This window comes from Triticum dicoccoides, chromosome 5A, assembly GCF_002162155.2.
Source record: "Triticum dicoccoides isolate Atlit2015 ecotype Zavitan chromosome 5A, WEW_v2.0, whole genome shotgun sequence".
In the NCBI taxonomy this organism is placed as follows: domain Eukaryota; kingdom Viridiplantae; phylum Streptophyta; class Magnoliopsida; order Poales; family Poaceae; genus Triticum; species Triticum dicoccoides.
In genome coordinates, this window is record NC_041388.1 from 643,626,909 (window position 1) to 643,642,804 (window position 15,896).

Sequence of the window (15,896 nt, forward strand, 5' to 3'; positions counted from 1 at the left end):
AGATTGCAGACAAGAGAAAAATTCTGTTCGGCCGCCAGCAGCCGGCAGAAGAGGAAAAGAAGAAAAAGGGCGTTGCAAGACGCCTCGCCGCCTGGCCGGTCGAGCCTGACCGGCCGGGACCCCCCTTCGAGCACCCGGGGGCTCGAAAGCTGCACCCAGCGGGTGCGCCGACATGCTCCGCGATCGCCGAGTCGCGTCGGCTGTCTTCGACGACCGCGACTACACGAAAATCAATGTGAGCTCCTCGCCCGCATATTTTTGCATCACGCAAGCACGGATAACCCCGAGCGATGCTCGGGTACTATCTCCGCATTTTTTCTGTTACAGTAGCATCACTGTTCGCCCCGGCGCCAGCCAAAGTTGGCCCGGGGGCTGGCCGCTTGGCCTGAGACGTTAGTTCCCGCAGACGGCTTAGTACCGTGCGCGGTACCAAAGGCCCACTCTTAGTCACAGACCGCAGAGCGGCTGTCCGACTAGCAAGAGTGAACGCTGGAGGCCACCCACGCGAAAAACGCCCGGGAAGAAAAATGGATCAGGCGATCCGGCCGTTTCCTTTACAAGTATCTACTCGGTTGAATCTGCTCCTAGACTCTAAGTACTGTACACTCCACTTCGCGGCCCACTCTTAGCCACAGACCGCAGAGCGGCTGTTCGGCAAGCAAGAGCACAAGCCAAAAAGCAGAGGGAACACGAAAAAGATTAAGGGGGCTTGGACGAAACCGAGTCGGCACCCTCCGCATAAAACTTGCAATACTAAAAGCAAACATATGATATATCTGCATGGACTAACTTTGTCCTTTTTTATGATCATTTCCATGAACACTCGCCAAAAAACCTCCGCCCAACTTTGCCAAGTTGCCCGGAGGCTTGGGGGCTACTGTCGGAGTAATTGGACACGGATACCCCGAAGACGGCAAGACAATATTTCAAGACATCGGGGCTACCAAAGCCCCTCAGCCTGCTCGCCGGCTGCCGACTGCGCCAACCAGCTGGCTGCCGACTGCGCCAACCAGCCGGCTGCCGACTGCAGCCCGACCCGACATCGACAAGACACCGATGAGACGGCCATACCGCGGACAAGACAACCGTACCGCGACGACATCATGTACAGTGTCACTTGTCCCCTGGCACTATTTATGAAGTGACCCAGGGGACAAGCATGACATGCACCATGCCTTACCCATGCCTACCCACATAGCTTACATAGTAAGCTATCCCACACTATAAAAGGGGCACTCGTCCATCCATCCAGTAGGAGGGACACTCACACACACTCACGGCCGCAAGCCATGGCCATACATGGCCGGCCACTAGCATACCACATACATGCATTTACCAAGTCAGATGCCTATGGCACTGATCCCAGATACAGCTTCAGGAGCAACTCTGTACTAGATATATCAGATACACTCAGACATGCAGCAGTAGGAGTATTATCTCTCCGGAGAGCTCCGAAGCTGGGTAAACCACCGCGTGCTACTCGCATACCCGCTCCCGGGCCTATCAGCAGCAGTCTTACCCACACACTAAGCCCTTGTGGCATCTGTCGACTCGCAAGCCCCCCGTGAGAAATACCACGACACCTGTCCTGGATATCGGGCATGCAGTGCACACAACATGGTGATTCTGCGTTCGGACGGAGCTCGCTCAACAGCTCCACTGAGAAGAACGTTTTCGTCGTAGACAACTACGGTGCCCGTGCCGATGGGAAGCACGACGACACGCAGGCGCTGGCCAAGAATGCGGCGTGCTCCTCTTCCCGTCCAGCCGTGCTGCTCATTCCCAAGGGCAAGAGCTACCTTCTCAAGTCCATTACATTCTCAGGGCCATGCATATCCAGAGTCACCTTCATGGTGAAGGGCACACTGGTGGCTCCTCGGAGCAGATCCGCCTGGAATGAGGACAACATGAGGCACTGGATCATGATCAAGCACATCACCGGCCTCACCATCACTGGCGGCGGCACCATCAAATATCAATGGCAACGGAGACATTTGGTGGCAGAACTCATGCAAAACTAACAAGGCTTTCCATGCACTGCGACCCTACAGCTCTTACGTTTCACCAGTGTGACAATCTCACGGTGGAGAACCTGGAAGTTATAGACAACCAACAAATTCATATCTCCGTGGAAAACTACAACAATGTCAATTTGGCGCGTCTATCCATCACGGCGCCTGGCACGAGCCCGAACAGCGATGGCACCCACATCACTGCAACGACATGCAAGTTAGAGATTTTTTTGGATAAAAAGGCAGGCCGCAGTCTACCTTATATATTCCAAATCCAGACCAAAAGGTCTGAGGATTGTTTGAGTACAAAAGGATGCCGATGGGATCACCGCATCCAAGCAATCACTAGTAGAAAAAGGGTCAAACGTGAAGCACAATAGTGCCGGTTTGAATTTCAGCCGGCACTAATGTGTACAATAGCACCGGTTCGTGGCGGCGATCAATAGCACCGGTTCGTGGTGAACATTTAGTACCGGTTCATGCCACAAACCGGTACTAAAGAGGCTGTGTCAGCCTGCGGTCAAGCTATGGCCCCACCATCACCATTTAGTGCCGGTTCGTACCACGAACCGGTACTAATGAGGTTATGGCAAGCTGTTTTTAGTCCCACCTCGCCAAGAGAGAGGGACTAGGAGCTGTTTATAAGCCCTGAGTGCAGAGACAATGAAGAAGAGGCTCAATGCTCACGTTGCTTAGCTTCAAGCCTTCAGGAATATGGTAGATTGCACGGAGCTACGCGCAGTGCAGTTTACACTATTCTGAAAGGCTTGAAGCAAATTAATGAGCATTGCACCTCTTTTTTATTTTTAATAACTTATTACAACTCCGGACTTCTTCTGTTATGGCAAAAACTAATTGCACGTCGGCATTTCTTTTTTTAAACTTTGGTTATAACTCCAGACTTTGACCATCAAGTTTTGCAGAAAAGAAAAAATAGCAGAAAAGAAAAAATAGCAGAAAAGAAAAAAACTATAGCTGAAAAGAAAAAAACTATATAAAAAACTACTCAAAAATAAATAGAAGAAAATAAATATAGCAGAAAAGAAAAAACTACTCAGAAATAAATAGAAGAAAAAATAATGCAGAAAAGAAAAAAAATTATATTTGCTATTTTTCAATCGTTCATAAAATGACCGTGAAATTGAAAATCACTACAAAATGAACTCTGAAAATGTTGAATTTTGGCAAACTAGATGAATAAAACTACGCACAAATAAATAGAAGAAAATAAATATAACAGAAAAGTATAAACTATACAAAAAACTACGCAGAAATAAATAGAAGAAAATAAAGCAGAAAAGAAAAAAAACTATAAAAAAATTGGGGCGCTGGCCTGTGGGCCTACTAGGCCCACATGCGTGCAATTATAGGCCTTAAAGGCCCAGTAGACTTAGAGGGCAGCGCGCAGAGTTTAGGCCCACAAGCCTGCTATATAGAAGAGTTCGAAGAGGTAGCCGCGGCTGGGTTTATAAACCAGTGCGACTGCCCTTCGCCCGGCGAGGTGGGACTAAACTTTGGGGTGGCAGTGCGAGGCCTTTAGTACCGGTTGGTGACTCCAACCGGTACTAAAGACCACCCTTTAGTATCGGTTGGAGCCACCAATCGGTACTAAAGGTCTGCTCTTCCCGCCTCTTGGCCTGGCCAAAGTTGGCCTTTAGTACCGGTTGGTGGCTCCAACCGGTACTAAAGGCCTCTCCTATATATACAACACTTACGAAAATTCAGTTAGATCTCCCCACTTCTTTCGTCTCCAACCTCTCGCGCGCCGCTCGAACCCGTCCTCGCCGTCCGTCGCCCGTCATCCGTCGTCGTCGTCGCTGTCCCCGCCGCCGACTGTCGTCGTCGCCGTCTCGCGGCGCCGCCCCGAACGCCGCGCGCCACCGGCCGTCGTTGTCCCGCCGCGGTCCCGTACGTCTCTCGCTCTCGCGTATACCCGCCGCGCCGCCGTCCGTTGTCGTCGCATCTGGCTCGTACAGCGGCGCCTCCGCCCGTACGTACGCCCCCGCCCCCGCCCCGTACGCCGGCGCCCCCGCTCGTACGTATGGGGCGGCGGCGTACGGGGCCGCACACATACACACATACACACACATATACACGTACACACTACACACACATACACACACACATACACACACATTTTTTTTACTTATTTTCTGTTTTTTTAGAAAAGTTAATTAGATGATCCAATGTTTGATTAATGTCGAATGTTAGATAGATAGAAAATTGTCGAACTAGAGATTTGAACTAGTTGAATAATTAATATAACTAGTTTATTTTTAGTAAGAAAATTATCGAACTAGTTTACTTAGGTATATGAGATTTGAACTAGTTCAATAATTAATATAACTAGTTTATTTTTAGTAAGAAAATTGTCGAACTAGTTTATTTAGGTATATGAGATTTGAACTAGTTCAATAATTAATATAACTAGTTTATTTTTAGTAAGAAAATTTAGGTATCTGAGATTTGATACAGTTTATTCAAAAATAGTTGACAACTAATTTGTAATAGGTGTTTAATGTTTCACCTATATGAACATAGGAAATGTCATCTAACGACGAAAAAGATTTCATTATGTGCGAACACTGTGAAGACCAGCGCGGCCTGTGCGACAGAAATTTCCTTGTTGATGGTAGGCGCTTCAGCATCAAGCTGGATGAGACATTCGAAGTTGACACAGTAAGTCACTTTGTCAATTATTATTTGAATACAAAACTTATGCTTCATTTGCTTCAACTTATAATTTTAAATTTTTATTATTCTACTAGCGCATCCCCTGCCATGCAAGAATTTTTGTCTTGGATAAGATAGGTTTTAGTGCTATAGATGATATGGAGGTAAAGAGAGTTTACTTGAAGACGGAGCATGGGTATACTTTCAACGTCAAATTATATAATGGAGACACATACACCCATTTTGAATGCAAAACTTGGCAAGCACTATGCAAGGCTTATGCATTTGAGCCCGGTATGGTTGTCACCTTTGATATTCGTCCGGAAGATGATATTGAAGGTAATATAGACATCTGGGTCGATGTGCAAACACCTCCAGTTCTATCATTATGTGAGTTTTTCTCAACCATGCATGCATATGTTTATGTCTTTGATACAGTTTATTCAAAAATAGTTGACAACTAATTTGTATTGTCAGCTTATTTCGGTTCAAGCAAACATGGTAGACAGGACCTACTACTGCCCCGGGGCTCAACTAAACTGCGAGGAGATAAGTCATTATGTTTCATGGCTTGAGGATCTTAATACTGTCAAGACAATTTTTTTTCCTGAACTTAGAAATGTTAGTACTCAAAACATGCGACCAATGGTGATCGTATTGAACTACGGTCACATCTATAATCGAAAGATGGTAAGATTTTAACTATTTGTCCTTAATTAGTGCATCTTTTGCATACATTATTTTTGAAGCTAAACTTTCATTGCTTAGTATATTAATTACTATACGATGTTCTTCAACAGGGACTTTCGATGACGGTTGTGCCTCAGTGGATCGAGACTAAAGGTGACATGTCAATGGTTAGCTTACGGCCAAGATATCCTACATTGCACATGAGTGCATTCAGGATTTCTGAAAGCGAAGAATGCTTAATAGTGAAAGATTGGAGCAAAATTGTTAACGATCGCAGAGAAGTACTAGGGGGCAGCAAGGAGAAGCGCAACCCAAGATTAGGAGACAGATTCATCTGCATGCTCCAGTATGATGAATCAGGAGAGCTATACATGTTCTATGCTATTCTACCTGAGAGGGAGCAGCACTAGTTCATGCTCTTAATTAGTGTCTCATGTCCGTGTCCTAAACTTCGATGTTGGTGATGATTATGTTGAACTCGATGATATCTTTGCTTCTATTACAAAGTGAATGTTTCCTCTTTAAGCTAGCCAGTGTTGGTGATGATTAGATAGCTAGCGGTAATGACTATGATGATTAAATAGTGGTAATTAGACGACTACGATGATTTTTAGCTAGCTAGAGTTTATTTATTTATTAATATACAATGATGAGGATGATGATGATGACAATTACAACTCATTATAACGTAAAACAATCCTAAATTAAATTGATAACACAAATTTAATTGAAAAATACAAAATAAAACAAAAACTCACAAACATTTAGTACCGGTTGGTGTTACCAACCGGTACTAAAGGGCTCCCAGCCCCCGGAGCTGGCTCGTGCCACGTGGTTTCCCTTTAGCACCGGTTCGTGCTGAACCGGTACTAAAGGGGGGGGGGGGCTTAGTGCCCACACTTCAGTGCCGGTTATGGAACCGGCACTAAAGGGCCTTACGAACCGGTGCTATTGCCCGGTTCTGCACTAGTGAATGCAAAGAAAACAACAGGAGGACGAGAGGAACAAGCCCAAGAGGCGGTCGATAAAGAATATGCCTTGCACCGAAGGAAAACCTGCAAATAACAGCTGTTCTTTCTAGAGCACCACAGTCGGAGCATTTCCGTGACAGCAGCCCAGGAAGAGCATGCATCATCTTTACTTTGTCAAACACTCTAGCGTTGCACACCTTCCAGAGCTGAGTTGCACAAGCATCGACCAGCACAACCCAATGGTGGCTGATTGCTCTCATTTTGAGCACAAAATCCTTCAGGGAATGTGATGTTGTTGTTTGCTGAGATACCTCCAGCTTCTGCCACAGAGTGGGCGGGCGTGCATCTTAAAATGATATGATCTATACTTTCCTCTGTGGGGCAGAGATTACAGAAAGGATGCTCAATATTCTTCCACTGCTTCTGAAGTATGACAATTCTTACGTTCAAGCGCCCTTTGTGAGAAAGCCAAAGAAAAACTCGCCATCTCTTGGGAATCGTCTTGTTCCAAGGGCCAATAGCTCCTGTGGAACACATTTCACGTGAATTGGAAGGAGTGCGACATGGTTGACGAAAATAGCTGTAGTGCAACGCTTCAGAAGCCCAAATAGCCAAGGCCCACTGGGGCGATTAAAATGGTCGTCAACGGCTGTGAGATTATGTTTAAGACATGTGGGTCTCACTTGACAGAGCATCTAGTTACGACCCCACTTGGCAGTGCATCAGGTGAGATGTGCCTCTGTGCCTGTGTGAATTAGGTGAGCAGTGACCCATTGCTCCTCCTCTTCGTTCTCGGCGGTGAGCCGGCGACTACACCAGAGCTTTTTTTCTCAGTGATAGTAGCGGTGGAGCTGTCGTTCTTGGCGCCGGCGGCAGATGTGGTGAGTAAATCCTGAACCCTTGTCATGTTCCCTTTCTTGTCGAGTTAGATCTCACCGCATCGCCTCTGTTTCCTCTGTTTTTGGTCGATTTGATCCAGATTTGGGTGCGGGGGAGGGGGCTGACCGCGATGGAGCCGCCAGAGACAACAACGTCGACTAGGTATGTGCATACTTTCCAACCTATGCGATTTGTGCGTCGTCTACTTCCGCTAGCTCACACTGCCCGCCATTGACAAACGGGGGTAGGACATTCGAATTCACTGTCGAATTCTTTCCTCTAAGGTGAAGCTAGGTGATGGTAGCGTGTGAGACATAGAGAGAGATACCATTATGAAATGGGAGGTTGAATGTGCAGAGATTGATCCTCAGGAAATACAGAGCATGGAAGGGAGGGCCGTGAGAAATGTCGTGGAGAAAATTGGGGAGAGCATTTTTTGGGGTCCAGAGCAGGAGGTAGCATTGTTATGGTTTGATAATTGGAAGGGTGAGTATGTGAGAATTGAGAATGGTGAGGAGATGGTTGATGAAATCGATCGGCAAGACGGCTGGGCAAGCAAACAGACTACCTTTCATGCAGAGCTCGTTGATCTGAAATCAGATTCTAAGGTTGGATATGTGCCCTCAAAGTTGGCTTCACAGATGGTAGATGATGATTGGGCCTCACAGAGACAAATAACACCCATGTTTATGGGTGAAGTGACTGTAATAGGGAGGGTTGATCAAGATGTAGAAGAGGGTTGTGATGGTGCTGCAAGGGTTGTTTGTGTTGATTGAAATTCAGTACAATTAGAAGACACTACTGATTTGGTCATTGCACCAATGGCTGACACTGAGATGGCCAAAAAATTTGGCATTCCAGTAGATCCAGTAGATGATCAAGATGAGGAAGACAAGGATGAATATAGTTTTCCTAATGATGCTAACGGAGATGCTTGTGAAGATGTGGATGGACAGCTGATGAAAGATGATGCAGATGATGCACATGAAGATGAGCTTGTAAGTGTGTATGACAAAGAAAATCCTGTTATTGAAGTAGGCAAGTTGTTCCCAAGCATGAAGGAGTTTAGGATGTGTTTCAAGACTTATGCAGTCAAACATGAGTTTGATGCCAAGACTATGTGGACTGACAGAAAGAAATTTTATGCAAGGTGCAGATGTTTCGATGGAAGTGTCAGGCCTTGCAAGTGGTACATATCTGCTAGAATTCAACCTGATGGAAGTACCATTAGGGTTAATCAAATCCCAAATCCACATACTTGTATTACAAGTTCACAGAGAGTATCAACCATGACATCACAGCTTTGGATTGCAGAAAAGATCACTCCAATTTTAGCCAAGAAACAAAACACTACAACAAAGAAACTTAAAATGGACTTGGAAAAGCAGTACCCCATTATGGTGAAGTATACCACAGTGTGGAAAGCAAAACAGAGGGCAATGAAAGAATTATATGGTGATTGGGCAAATACTTTTAGGATGCTTTATAACTTCAAATAAGAGGTGCAAAAGAGGTCACCTAGCAGTGTTGTGGAGATAGATACTCAGGTAACATAGGATGGTAGAGTTCTTTTCTCCAAGTTCTTTATGGCTTTATGCATAGATGGCTTCAAAGAAGGGGGCCGTTCATATTTGAGCATAGACTCATCTTTTTTGACAGGAAAATGGAATGGTCAATTGGCAACATGCAATGCTTTAGATGGACATAACTGGATGTTCCCTATTACTATTGGTTTGTTTCAGTCAGAGATAGTGGTTTCATGGACATGGTTCATGATGCAGTTGAAAAGATGCATAGGACCAGTGTCTCCTTTGGCTGTACACACAGGTGCATGTAAAGGGCTAGAAAATGCAGTGAAGAATGTTTTTCCTCATTGTGAGCAGAGGGAGTGCTTTTGCCATATGTGGATGAATTTGATCAAAAAATTCAGAGAGGGAGAATTTGGGAGAATGTGGCCAGCAGCAAGATCTTACACTAAACAAACACATTCATATCATCTTGATAAGATAAAAGCAGCATGCAATGAGTTTGGTCCATGGTTGAACACATATCATTCTCTATTGTGGTACAGGTCAAGATTTAACAGTGCCATCAAGTGTGATCATATCAACAATAACTTGGCAGAAAGTTTTAACAACAAGATAGAGTAGTTAAAGAACTTGCCTGTGCATGACATGGTTGACCAGATCAGGATCATGATCATGCGCATGTGGGAATTGAGAAGAAGCATTGGTGATTGTCTGCAAGGGGATAAGCTTCCTGCGATGGTACAATAGGTGGCGAACAGGAGCAGGAATCTTACACATTTGTCTGTTGAAAAATCTTCATTGTGGGGTGCGGAAGTTAGAGATACCAAGACTGGAAGGAGGCATGTTGTTAAATCTGAGTTGCATGACTGCACTTGCCTCGAGTGTCAACACACCGGGAAACCTTGTGACCATGCCATACTTTTCTTGGCCTCCCAACCCAAGATAAACATGCACCCATACTTGCATGAATACTACTCAGTGGCAAGATTAAAGGCTGCATATGCAACTCCAATTCCAGCACTTACAGATCAGTCTCAGCGGCCTGAAATGGAAATTGAATTTTCCATGTGTCCTCCCCTAACAAAAAGAAAAGCTGGCAGGCCTAAAGAGAGTAGATTCAAGGCATGGTTTGAGAAAGATGGGAGTAGTAAAAAGGGGAAGGGGAAGAAGGATGCAAAGTCAAAAAGGTCCCAAAAAGGTAACAAAAATAGATGCAAGTTGTGCCAGGAACTTGGGCACTGAAAATGATCTCCAAAATGTCGTTACACTCCTGAAAGGCCAAAGTATGTTTACGTTTGTGGTTTTTTAATTTGGTTGTTGTATTTAATTACTAGCCAAATTACAAGCTTTTTTTCCAGGAGGAAGCGTGGAGGTCAACCCCTTGTTGTTGAAGATTGCTGGGCAATCAAAAAGGCAAGAATCAATGGCTGTACAAAAAAGAGAGGTTATGGTGATGAACCAGAGTTGGATGATGTTGCGGTGCAAAATGAGCAAGAGTAGGATGATGCTTCGGTGCAAAATGAGGAAGAGTTGGATGATGTTGTGGTGCAAAATGAGCAAGAGTTGGATGATGTTGTGATGCAAATGAGGTAGTCTTTGATCTTGTGATGCATCATGACCAACATTTGGATGATGACGTGGTGCAGAATATGGTGCAAACTGAAGCTGTTGTGGCAGATATTCTGCAAACTGAAACTGAAACTGAAGATGTTCTACAAACTTAAGCTATTGCGGCAGCTGTGATGCAAACTGAGCCTATATTGCAAGTTGTATTACCAATTGAAGCTACTAGAGTTGTTGTGAAAACTGAGCCTCATGTAGATGGTGTGGTGCCAACTCTAGCTGTCCTAGCTAGTCCAGTTATGAAAATCAAGCTTTTGAGTGAGCTAGGTGTCGTACGATCAAAAAGTGGTAAGAAGAAGAAATCGAGTGCTAAGAAGAAGTGAAAACTTCATTTGTCAAACTTGTGTAATGGTGACGTGTGTTGTAGAATAATAAACTTGTCTCAATTTGTGTAAACTGACATCTGTGTAATGCTATTTAAATTTGTTTAATATGTGGTATTGATGGTACAATGCTTTAATATTAGTCATATGCATGCTAAGCGATCAATCCGAGCACTTATTGTTGATTTGAAAAACTTGCCTCAATGAGCTCCGAAGCTAGGCTAAACACCCCATTTCTAAGCAAAAAATTTCGACCTTTTATAAATGAGCCAAAAATGAAAACTTGACATCTAGTGTGCAAATATAGGGTCCATGCCAAATATATGATCATTTGGATAAATTATGACAAGCTTAGCCCTAAACCCTAGCTTGAATCACATGCAACCTCGTTCATGATAGCTATGTTGTGTGAAGGTTTTTTCATGAAAATACCCATAGACCAAGTTTCTTATTTTTCCCAGCAACTCACTCACATAATATGACGATGGGTGAAAGTTTCATATTTTTATGATTTTTTTGAATTAGTTATGCTCAACCCTAGCTTGAATCCCATGTAACCTCGTTCATGATAGCTATGTTTTGTGAAGGGTTTTTCATGAAAATACCCATAGACCAAATTTCTTATTTTTCCCAGCAACTCACTCACATAATATGATGATGGGTGAAAGTTTCATATTTTTATGATTTTTTTGAATTAGTTATGCTCAACCCTAGCCCTCAAAACCCTCTCAAAACCCTCTCATAACCCCTTATAACCCTTCATAACCCCTTCTGAAACCACGCATCCTTCCGAGCCACTAGATCCCTCTTAGTGAACGGTCTGGATCAGGCGCTAGGGCCACGTCACTGATCCGTGTGATGCTCTGTGATTGGCTGCATTCGACAACTCTGGATAACCCCCCTCTTCTCTGGATCGCTGGATCACTACGCGCTCAACGGTGTGGATCAGCATGCAGTGCCACGTCAGCGATCCACGGGCTATGCTCTGATTTGCTGTTGTGGTTTTTAGAGGATGCAGTGCCATGCAGTAGCCATTGCCCTTGTTTTTTACGCTGCGTGGGCTACCCATTGGGCTCTGGTAAAAGAAGCCAACCCGTTAGACCTTTGGACCGAACGTTGCCTCCTCTAGCCAGGCCCTAGCCAGCAGGCTACATTGCCATGCATGCATGGCGGCACACACAGAGAAATGGCAGCACATGCAGAGAAATGTCCCCTTGACCCATGACGGCACAGACGCGTGCGAGACGTTGCAGCATGGCAATTGATGCACGAGATAGAAGAACGGGCAGGCGTGACCCCTTGACCCACGACCAATGGCACAGACGCGTCGCATCCTGGCTATTAATCCAGTGTTTGATGGAAGCCTTGGTTTCCCACGCTCGTGTACACACCTCGATGGGGCGCCACCAAACGCCGCCCGCTCATTAATTCGACCCGGTGAAAACCATGTCGCACATGATCTATTTAAGCGACACACATCGTCTTCCTCTCCCTCCTCATCCATACCCCTACCCCATCCTCTCCCATCTGCTCTCCTTCTTCCTTCTCCACAAACCAAACCCGATCAAGCCACCATGCAGTTCACCGGGCACTAGTAGAAAAGGGGGCAACGGTCCAGGCCGGGTCAGCCCATTAGTCCCGGTTCAGTCTAGAACCAGGACCCATGGGGGCATTGGACCCGGTTCGTGAGCCCAGGTGGCCGGCCGGGCCACGTGGGCCATTGGTCCCGGTTCGTCTGGACCTTTTGGTCCCGGTTGGTGGGACGAACCGGGACCAATGGGCCTCGCTCCTGACCCACCACCATTGGTCCCGGTTGGTGGCTTGAACCGGGACCAAAGGCTCCCTTTAGTCCCGATTCATGCCACCAACCGGGACCAATGAGGTGCCTATATATACCCCCTCGTGTAAGAGCAGAGCACACTGCTCTGTTTTTTTCTGGCCGAGGGGGAGGGGAGGGCTTGGTGGTGCTCTAGATCACCTCCTATGCACACAAGGTGTTCGATGGAATGCCCGAGCCACACTACTTAAGCTTTCTCCTCTCCAAGCTCGACCTCCAAGCTCCATTTTCCTCAATATTTGTCTAGGTTTAGCCCGGGACCAAACTATGTATGTACTTTGGTTTTAATGTGATGATGAACTTCTATTAATTTGGACACTTAATTATATATAATGCACGCAGATGAACCGACAATGGATGTACGGTGACAGACACACCTCCGAGTACATTAAGGGCGTGCATGAGTTTCTCGATGCGGCTGAGGCAAACAAGCAGAATGGTTTTATGTGTTGTCCATGCACTGAATGTGGGAATACGAGGTCTTACTCTAACCGGAAAATCCTTCACTCCCACCTGCTTTACAAGGGTTTCATGCCACACTATAATGTTTGGACGAGGCACGGAGAAAAAGGGGTTATGATGGAAGACGGCAAAGAAGAAGAGTACGATGACAACTATGTGCCCACTGAATACGGTGATGCTGCAACGGGGGGAGCTGGTGAAGATCAAGAGGAACCAAACGATGTGCCCAATGATGCTGCAACGGGTGAAGCTGCTGAAGATTAAGAGGAACCAGACGATGTGCCCGATGATGATGATCTCCGCCGGGTCATTGTCGATGCAAGGACGCAATGCGAAAGTCAAAAGGAGAAGCTGAAGTTCGATCGCATGTTAGAGGATCACAAAAAAGGGTTGTACCCCAATTGCGAAGATGGCAACACAAAGGCACCATACTGGAATTGCTACATTGGAAGGCAGAGAATGCTGTGGCTGACAAAGGATTTGAGAAGCTACTGAAAATATTTAAGAAGAAGCTTCCAAAGGATAACGAATTGCCCGACAGTACATACGCAACAAAGAAGGTCGTATGCCCTCTAGGATTGGAGGTGGAGAAGATACATGCATGCCCTAATGACTGCATCCTCTACCGCGGTGCATACAAGGATCTGAACGCATGCCCGGTATGCGGTGCATTGCGGTATAAGATCAGATGAGATGACCCTGGTGATGTTGACGACGAGCCCCCCAGGAAGAGGGTTCCTGTGAAGGTGATGTGGTATGCTCCTATAATACCACAGTTGAAATGTCTGTTCAGAAACGAAGAGCATGCCAAGTTGATGCGATGGCACAGTGAGGACCGGAAGAAAGACGGGAAGTTGAGAGCACCCGCTGACGGGTCGTAGTGGAGAAAAATCGAGAGAAAGTATTGGGATGAGTTTGCAAAGGACCCAAGGAACGTATGGTTTGCTTTAAGCGCGGATGGCATTAATCCTTTCGGGGAGCAGACCAGCAATCACAGCATCTGGCCCGTGACTCTATGTATGTATAACCTTCCTCCTTGGATGTGCATGAAGCGGAAGTTCATTATGATGCCAGTTCTCATCCAAGGCCCTAAGCAACCCAGCAACGACATTGACGTGTACCTAAGGCCATTAGTTGAAGAACTTTTACACCTGTGGAATGGAAATGGTGTACAAACGTGGGATGAGCACAGACATGAGGGATTTAACCTAAAGGTGTTGCTTTTCGTGACCATCAATGATTGGCCCCCTCTCAGTAACCTTTCAGGACAGACAAACAAAGGATACCACGCATGCACGCACTGTTTAGATGACACTGAAAGTATATACCTGGACAAATGCAGGAAGAATGTGTACCTGGGCCATCGTTGATTTCTTCCGACCAACCATCAATGTCGAAAGAAAGGCAAGCATTTCAAACGCGAGGCAGATCACCGGAAGAAGTGTAAGTGCATCTAGTGCCACCCCTAGTTGGTTTTGGAGTATTGACAACAAACCTAGTTGAGGGACTAATGTGTTTGTGAGAATTGCAGGATAACACAGGTAGAAGTCCCTCATTGATTCGGTTTTCCTACCAGAGATGACCCCTAAAAATGTAAGAAGACATTGAAGCCAGAGGTGGTATGTGAAGACATTCACATTGAAGACTATGATAAGAGAAGACATCGCGTGAAGACTATGGAGTGCGAAGACTTAGCAGTTTCGTCGTTCTGTGTTTTTCTTTGTTGAGTCATAGGAACCACCGTACTGTTAAGTGGGGTCCAAGAGAACCAGTCAGAATGACTGAAGTGATGCTTAACCAAAATCCTATGTCTTCGAGTGAAGACTATGAGAGCAAATCTTGTCCAGAGTTGGATAAGTCAGCTTTGCCTGTAGTCCAAGTAAAGTTGTCGTGTGTGTTTGAAATCTGACCGTTGGAACACGTGTCAGTTCCTTAGTGACCAAGGGTCATTTCAGACAAACCAGGTTGGGTTGCCCAGTGGCTATAAATAGCCCACCCCCTACTGAAGGAAATATGCCCTAGAGGCAATAATAATGTTATTATTTTATTTCCTTATATCATGATAAATGTTTATTATTCATGCTAGAATTGTATTATCCGGAAACATAATACTTGTGTGAATACATAGACAAACTAAACGTCACTAGTATGCCTCTACTTGACTAGCTCGTTAATCAAAGATGGTTATATTTCCTAACCATAGACATGTGTTGTCATTTGATTAACGGGATCCCGTTATTAGTAGAATGATGTGATTGACATGACCCATTCCATTAGGTTAGCACCCGATCGTTTAGTATGTTGCTATTGCTTTCTTCATGACTTATACATGTTCCTATGACTATGAGATTATGCAACTCCTATTTGCCGGAGGAACAATTTGTGTGCTACCAAACGTCACAACGTAACTGGGTGATTATAAAGGAGCTCTACAGGTGTCTCCAAAGGTAAATGTTGGTTTGGCGTATTTCGACATTAGGATTTGTCACTCCGATTGTCGGAGAGGTATCTTTGGGCCCTCTCGGTAATGCACATCACACAATCCTTGCAAGCATTGAAACTAATGAGTTAGTTGCAAGATGATGTATTACGTAACGAGTAAAGAGACTTGCCGGTAATGAGATTGAACTAGGTATTGAGATACCGACGATCGAATCTCGGGCAAGTAACATACCGATGACAAAGGGAACAACATATGTTGTTATGCGGTCTGACCGATAAAGATCTTCATAGAATATGTGGGAGCGAATATGAGCATCTAGGTTCTGCTATTGGTTATTGACCGGAGACATGTCTCGGTCATGTCTACATTGTTCTCAAACCTGTAGGGTCCGCACGCTTAAGGTTTCGATGACAGTTATATGAGTTTATGAGTTTTTGATGTACCAAAGTTAGTA

General features: G+C 45.3%; 1 pseudogene; it reads left to right on the top strand.

Moving 5' to 3' along the window:
• Positions 1-1,601: 1,601 nt before the first annotated feature.
• LOC119300295 overlaps positions 1,602-15,896 on the top strand; it is a 59,585-nt pseudogene continuing 45,290 nt past the window's right edge.